General features: G+C 49.3%; 1 protein-coding gene across 2 annotated transcripts in view; it reads right to left on the reverse strand.

The window, feature by feature from the left end:
• Pak4 (p21 (RAC1) activated kinase 4) overlaps positions 1–2,873 on the reverse strand; it is a 38,144-nt gene extending 35,271 nt beyond the window's left edge. For both annotated transcript variants that reach the window (XM_050119234.1, XM_050119235.1), the window contains exon 1: positions 2,707–2,873. The gene's annotated coding sequence lies outside the window, so the exon portion shown is untranslated. The remainder of the gene's footprint in view (positions 1–2,706) is intronic.
• Positions 2,874–8,111: the final 5,238 nt, after the last annotated feature.

Consider the following 8,111-nt stretch of genomic DNA (forward strand, 5'->3'; position numbering starts at 1 on the left):
ACTAGTCAAAATAAAAACACTCACTTAAGACCCCAAACTGATGGGCTGGAGAGATGGCTCAGTGGTTAAAAGCATTGCCTGCTCTTCCAAAGGTCCTGAGTTCAATTCCCAGCAACCACATGGTGGCTCACAACCATCTGTAAAGAGGTCTGGCGCCCTCTTCTGGCCTTCAGGCATACAGACAGAATATTGTATACATAATAAATAAATAAATAAATAAATAAATAAATAAATAAATACAGACAGAATATTGTATACATAATAAATAAATAAATAAATACAGGCATACAGACAGAATATTGTATACATAATAAATAAATAAATAAATAAATAAATATTTAAAAAAAAAGACCCCAAACTGAGCCGGGCAGTGGTGGTGCACGCCTTTAATCCCTTAACTCTGGCAGGATGATCTCTGTGAGTTCAAGTCCAGCCTGGTCTACAAAGTGAGTTCAAGGACAGTTAGGGCAACAGGAAGAAACCCTGTCTCAAAAAATTTAGAAAAAAAAAAAACCCAAAACAAAACAAAAAACCCCAAACTGGTCAGAGACAAGGCAGGGGCCTGAACCTGGGCCTCCAATGACACAGCCCCCGTCTCCCCTGCCACGGCAAGGCTGGCAGGTTGGGCAGCCTCGCAGATCTGGTGCCCACAGCGTGCCAGCTCCCTGACACTGTGTAGCAGTTTGGGGTTGGCTGGCTGTGGGGAAAGTCCGGAGAGAGCGTTAAGACTATGGCTTCTACAGTGTGCCAGGCTACCCAGTGCAGACTGTATGCCAAGTGTCAGGCCAAGCCCTCCACACCCAGCACTCATTAGGCCCACTTTGCAGAGAAAACTGGGGTATTTCTAAGTAGTCCTTCTCAGGCTGAACTTCTGGGTCTGCCCGCCCCCATACACACTAGCCCAGGAGGGCTTATGCACATATTGCTCTTTCTGACCTTGTGTCCCTTCCTGTCCCTCTTACTCACCCTGCAGAGCTTCCTCGGGGACTTTCCAAGGACAGGAACCTCAGAACAGACCCAGACTGTTGGCACTCTCCCTGTCTTACTTCTTTCACAGAGCTGAGGCTCAGTGTCCCTGGCTGAGCTCTATCCCAACCTGCTCCCACAGAGACTGAGCGGGCCCTGTGGGTAAGGCTGTGTGGGTCTTGCCCTCCTGCTGATCATCTTGGCAGCCAGCTGGTGCTGCAGGAGCACCAGAACCAGCAGGAATGCTCATGCCCTCAGGAACCAGGAAGAGGCAGAATGGGCTCTCACCCACCAAGGGAGAAAGAAAGTAAGGCCAAGAGCTGCCCAGAGCTGGCCAAGTGTGATTGACCAAAGAAGAAAGTAGAAAGATGGCTGGCTAGGACAGGAGGTCTGAGCCCAGGAGGAGGACCAAGTCCCAAACTGAAGAGTTTGGGAGCCACGGAACAGCAGCAGTTTAAACGACGGGATCCATTTCAGACCACAGGGAGAGCAAGGCCGGTTAAGAGGGAACTCCTAAGGTCACACCCACCCAACCAGAAGCTCACTGGACTCTGGGCCACCCACCAACATGCCACTCCCATAGGCCCTGTGGAACCTCCCCTCCCAGGTCACACCCTCCCAAGGAGGCTAAGCAGACACTCCGTTCCCACCCAGGGAGTGGCTTGGCTGTCTGCTTCCAGGAACAGACCTCCTAGGAAGTGGACAGTGTGGCAGGTAGGGGCAGGAGCTTTGGTCTGCTTCTACCCCGCAGCAAAGCTTTCCTGGCGTTAGTTTTCCTGTCGGGGAAATAGGGGTGTCCTTTAATACTCAACTCCCCACCTCACGAGAGAAGGGATGAAAGAAGCCCAGGCGTACCCAGTGCGCTCCCGCGTTAAACATTAACCGGCACCAAGACTCTTTCTTTGAAAGGCAGCAGGCCACGGCAGCACTCGGGGCCTCGGCTCAGGAGCTGGAATCCCAGCTGCTCACCTTACTCATTAGCTGACCTGGGGCAAATCACTTAGCGTTTTAATAACAGCTTCGGCCCCAGCGATGCTGTAGTGACGGCTAAATGAGTACGTACGCAGAGCGGTCGCGCCGAGAGGGGAGCCTAGCCCATCATCAGCGTGCTCCCGGTGTGTGGCCTTCATTATTTGTGGGAGGGGGCTCCCTTTCTATTCCCACCCAGGATGAGCTATTGAAGGCTGTTGGATGTCCCGGCCCCCTCCCCGCTGAATGCGCCCCGCTTGGGTGGGTTTTTATAGCTTCTGACACTAGCCATTAGATGTTTATCTCAGTACGCTCTACCTACGCCCTGTCTCATACACCCGAAACCTAAAACTCATTTACCTACTCCGCGGGTTGAGACTTTTAAATCGCCAACCAGGCCATCGCCCCTTTCTCTAGGCTGTGACCTCTGATCCTTACAGACACGCCCTCTTCTTAAATTACTTTGAGTGCCCCCTTTTATGAGACCTGTTCTGAACCCCTCCTACGCGCCCCCACTCAGTGTTCAAACTTTGCACAAATTTCCAAACACGGCCACGCCCCCTCCGCCAGTCGAGCCTCCGACCGCGACAGCCCCCTCCCCCTCCCTCACTGCCTGCGACCCTTTTCCAAGCGACCCTTCCCCCGAGAGTGAACTTTGACCCCTCCGGCCCCGCCCCCCCACAGCCGCTCTCGAACAGCGCGTGCCCGGACCACCCCCCCACCCCCGGACCCTTAACCACAAGCTTCCTGCACGATAACCCCCTAACCTACCGGCTTGGCGCCGCGGTCGCTCGCGGCCTAGCTACCCGGCCCGAAACTCTGCGCTCGCGCACCGCCTTCAGCTGTCTCGCGCCGCCGCCGCCGCGGCTACTGCCGCCGCCATGTTGAAACCCCAACGAACATCCGGGGCCTCCCCTACTCCTCGCCGCCCACTAGTCCCCATAGCAACGGAGCTGACCGGGTGGTGGGCGGGACCTTTTGGGGACGGGGCTATGCGGCAGGCAGGGCTCCCTGCAGCCGCTGATTGGTGAGAATTGTCCAATCGGAGCCCGCAGGGAAAGAATGCGGAGCCGAGATTGGAAAATTTGGAAAAGTTGCGGGGACGCTAAATCCCCGCCCACTCTGGTTCTTAAAGGGGAAATGACAGCTTTCTTGTCACAGATTTCTACCGCCTCCCAAAGAAGTAAAGACAGTGGAAGACAGTAACATAATGGCCAAAAACAGTTCTTACGCACCTTGTTTACCTGTGTTAGCACGCGACTAGTTCTGGAATAAGTTGGATATCACAACCCTGTTGATTTAATTCCCATTTTACAGGTAAAGAAGCAGGCTTAAAGGATGGTACTTGGTTGATGACCTCAGGAAGCAGGTAGTAAGTTTTGAATGCTGTGCCAGCAGAACCTGGGAATCTGACACTACTTGATCTTTTTTAAATTTTCTTTTTAAAAATAATCTTTTGTTATTTTACATACCAATCCCAGTTCCCCCTTCCTCCTGACAGTACATGATCTTAATCTTTTACGTGAATTTGGGTTTGTTTGTTTATTTGTTTTGTTTTTGTTTTGATAATGTGTGAGATGCCTTAGTGGATAAGATATGCTTGCTGCCAAGACTTGAGTTCAATCTCCTGGACCCACCAGTTCCTCTCTGACCACCACAAGTGAGCCATAGACATAAATTAAATAAAGAAATGTAATTAAACACATTTAAATTGGTCAGTATAGAAAACATTGGGAAAAAGAAACCCATAACCAAATACACCCTTTCTTCTGTGGTCTTACTGAAAAATAGAGATGCTTTCTCAGCTGGAGGTTTTTGAGGGTCTTGTTTGTCTATTTGGGTACTAGGCATTGAACCTAGGCCTGTATAATGAGAGGCAAGCCGTAGTAGGTAAGCTGCCAGCCCTAGGAGTTCTGGGCAAGAGCTTTACTGCTGAGCCACTTGAGAGTCTGAGATCAGGCTTGGCTGTCTCTGGTTCTTGTATTGGCTTTTCCCTCTGTCTGGAAGAGTCTCTTCTTGAAGGCATCCTCCTGCCTCCAACTCACCGCTCCTTCAGGTTGTTTCCCCCACCTTCGTAAGCTTCTGCTTATTTTCCTTGGCTGGCTCTGGTTTTGTTTGGCCGGCCAGCTTTGGCTTCACGAGACAAGTCTTCAGTCTGTGACCCAGGCTGACCTTGAACTCCTCTTTGCTAACCCCGTGGCTGTGTTCCCAGTGCCTTGATTTTATTGGCGCGTGAGTACTCAGTACCATTTGCTGAAGATTCAGCGGGTGCTTATGGCCTGCTCTCTGCCTGGGCACACCAGACGCAGAGCAGGCATTTGGTGTGTGTCTGTGGAAACCATGGTTGACAGGCTGCTGCTGAGGGATTCTCTGTCAACCTGTTTTCCTCTCCCTCTCTCTCCATCTTATTTCAGGTTGAACCCAGGGTCTCTGATGCACTTAAGGAGTGCTCTACCACCAGAATGGCAGGCATGTGTTACTATGCCTGGAAGGATAAACAGAATATTATATCTTTTTAAATTTTATTAATTTTTTTAATATTAGCTCGGCATGATGGAGCACACCTTTAATCCCAGCACTCGGGAGGCAGAGGTTGGTGGATCTCAGTGAGGGAGGCCAGCCTGGTCTACAAAGCGAGTTCCAGGACAGTCAGGGCTACAACAGAGAAACCCTGTCTCAAAAAAAAAATTATTTACTACTTCCTCAGTGTGTGTATGTGTGTGTGTGCACACGTGTGTGCACATGTGGCACACATGTGCATGCAGTGTCCTCAGAGTCCTGAAGAGGACCCAGAAATACCTTTAAAACAAGGCATATATATCAGCAGTGACGTTCCCTGTCCCTGTCTTCAAGAAGTTTCATTTTCGGGCTGCCTATCAGTGAACTTTAAATTTGCATAAACACATTTTCTTGTTGAGCTTCCACGCTGTGGTAAATATTTCACTTTTATAAACCATCATCCGCACCACCAAGTAGTGGCACAAGCCTTTAATTTTTTTCCTCCTTTTTGGTTTTGTCTATGCTGGAATTAAAGGCATGAGCCACCAGCCCTGCTATCCCAAGCCTTATACACCGGGAGTTTTATGCTGAAATGGAATTGCTGGTCTCTAGCTCACTCACTGACTGCTCTCTGTTGCCTCCCCATGGTCGGGGTGCACATTGCAAGATCGTAAAACGAATTCACGCTCCATCCGCATTCAAAGTATCCTCTACAACGGTCCCCCCCGCCCCCCGCCGCCACTCCTTTTTGTTGTTTTTTCTCCTTTTCACATTTGTTCGTTTCACCTGTGTACGAGTGTGAAGCAGAGCAAAGAGGATGTTCCCACCTTCCACCGTGTGAATCCTGGGGTCGAATTCAGGCCGTCGGGCTTGGTGGTAAGCTATCTTGCCCACTGAGCTGCCTCCGCAACCCTTTCGGGATTTTAACTGAGCTCTGACATCAAAGGCCACGTTCTTAAACACAGCTCACACTGGCTCCGGTAAATACATCCACCAAGCCCTCTCTGTGAGCCAATCACGTTGAACATTGGTAACGCCAACGTTGACAGAGTGTGCTATGCAGCAGTCCCAGTACTAAGCATGTAACAATCCTTAAATTTTGCGGTGGGGCTCTCCCAGGAAGATGTAAAATTAACATCTGTTTCCACGCAGGGATGGTCCGTGCCAACAGCACACACGTTTATTAGGGTTATTTATGGGGCGGTAGAGAGCTACAAATGACTGCACACCCCTCAAATCACCCCCTTCCAACTCATCTGATTTCCTATCCCATTTTATGGTGCTCTAGGGCTACCCCAAAATGGTACAAACCAGGGCTTAGATCGCCACCTAGTGTTATAAAAGCCAATTACAGGCCTGGGTGTTTCGTGATTATTTCTTGGTCTTTAGGGAATGATGCTGCTGTAGGTGCCAGCAAACGCTGTTGGAGCCTGGGAAGGGAAGCATGTCTTGCTGCAGTCTGGCATGGAGACCAGCTAACAGGTGGTTTGCAAGACGATTGTTCTAGATAAGATCGGGAGGGCTGGTGTCACTGAAATCCTCACAAAAATCTGTATGCACTATTGGTTATTCCCATTCAAAAGCTGTGCAAAAGAGGCGCAGAGAAGGTAAGTAGCTTCTCCAAAATCACACAAGCAGGCTGACTTGAGGGTCTGGACTTCTGACCACTTTTTTTTCCTGCGAAAAATAGCACGAATAAGATTTAAAAACACAAAATAAAATGATGAAGACTAGAAAATATTTTATGTGGCATAAAATACTCCCATGTGGTGATAAAAAGATCATATAGGGCTGAAGAAACAGGCTATCTGGAGAGTCCCTGCCTAGAATCCCCCTGTGAGGGGCTGGGAGTGTGGTTCATTGGGAGAGCCCCTGCCTAGAATCCCTCAGGGAGGGAGTGGCTGGCACTCTGGCTGACCTGCAGAGCGCACTGTGGGTGGATTGCAAATGAGCTGGCCTGATTGAAAGAAGCCATCTACAAAAGGCCAGTACTGCCCAGCTTCACTCCCGGTGTTGCAGGAAAGGTAGAGCTAACCTACAGTGGCAAAAGTAGATTACTTGATGCCTGAAACTGGTGGGGGCTGGGGCTGTTTGCTGCAGGGAACCCTGGGAGACAGAAATGTTCTCTCTCAAGCGGGGGGGGGGGGCACTCCCCTCTAATCTCAACACTAAGGAAATGGAGGCAGGAGGATCAAATGTTCAAGTCCGCCCTCAGCTGTATAGTGGATTTTGAGGCAAGCTTGAGCTACACGAGAAACAGAACCATGAATCTCACATAGCCTCAACCTAGAACGCATGATCCTCCTGCCTCCGCATTGCAGCCATGAGTCATGCACCAGGCTTCCTTTTTCTATTTATAACCATCAGTCCATAGGAAGGGCACCATCCTTCCACCCAGTCTATCCATCCATGCCAGCTGGGCACACTGGCCGGCCACTTAGGTGCTATGTTGGTTATCAGACCACCTCCTGGAGTGTGAAGTGCAGGTGGTCAACTACCAATGCCCTTGCCCCTTCTCTCATTATGTCACAACCTCACAGGAAAAGAAGGCCAAGAGATGAAGGGGGTTGCGAAGTCTATGCTGCTGAACACTGCTATGTGTGTATGACGGATGGGTGTTTCGTTAGCTCCAGCTCATTGATTTCGAGGGAGGAGATGCAAATGCTGTTTCTGGCTAAGAGTGGCCCGCTTGGGGCTAGAGAGATGGCCCAGCGGTTATGAAGGCATACTGTTGTTACAGAGGACCCCAGTTTGGTTCCCAGCACCTCTGTCCGTGCAGCTCACAATGACTCCCGCTTCAGGGAATCTTGATGCCCCATTCTGACCTCCTCACCTGCTCACACACTCAGCATTCACTTGCACAGACAAACATAAAAAATAAAATATATAAAAGTGATGTGTGGGGCCACGGGGAGAGGTGGAGGGCAGGCGCTGCAGTGCTGGCTCCGTGGTCAACAGCTTACAGCACTTACACACATAGCCACATTCATGGGCATATCTTTTTTACACAAATTCTTTTTAATATTACTACGGAGCTAGAACTAGACACAGTTCACTGCTGCTTTAAATGTGACCAATCTATCTGGGCGATAATAACACACGCCTTTAATCCCAGTACTCAGGGAACAGAGGCAGAGGCAGGCTGATCTCTGTGAGTTCAAGGCCAGCCTGGTTAACAAGAGCTAGTTCCAGGACAGGCTTCAAAGCTACACAGAAAAACCTTGTCTCAAATAAATAAATAAATAAATAAATAATCAACAGAATCAATTTAATCCCCATCTAAATGCCCGTGACATTCTCCAGAAATAAAGAAAAAAAATGATAATCAAAAATTAAAAAGATGGCTCAGTTGTTAAGTTGCTCTTCCAGAGGAACTGGGTTCAATTCCCAGTACCCCCTTTGGCAGCTCACAACTGGTTCTAGTTCTCGAAGATCTGCGTGCATGCAGTGCACAGACACGCACACACAAGCAAAACACTCATACGCAGAAAATAAAAATAAATCTTTTGAACGAAGCTCCCAAACCACCAAACAATGAAACCAAAAAACAAATGTACTATCATATGAGATTTTAATCATAAAAGAGAGCTGGGCGCGAGGCTCCTGTGGGAACTCTTTTATCTTTCCAGTTTGCCTGGAAAACCATCCCCCAAGAAAAAGCGTTTTTCTAAAAATGA

Source organism: Alexandromys fortis, unplaced genomic scaffold (genome assembly GCF_014885135.2).
Source record: "Alexandromys fortis isolate MF-2015 unplaced genomic scaffold, M_Fortis_MF-2015_v1.1 scaffold_140, whole genome shotgun sequence".
In the NCBI taxonomy this organism is placed as follows: Eukaryota; Metazoa; Chordata; class Mammalia; order Rodentia; family Cricetidae; genus Alexandromys; species Alexandromys fortis.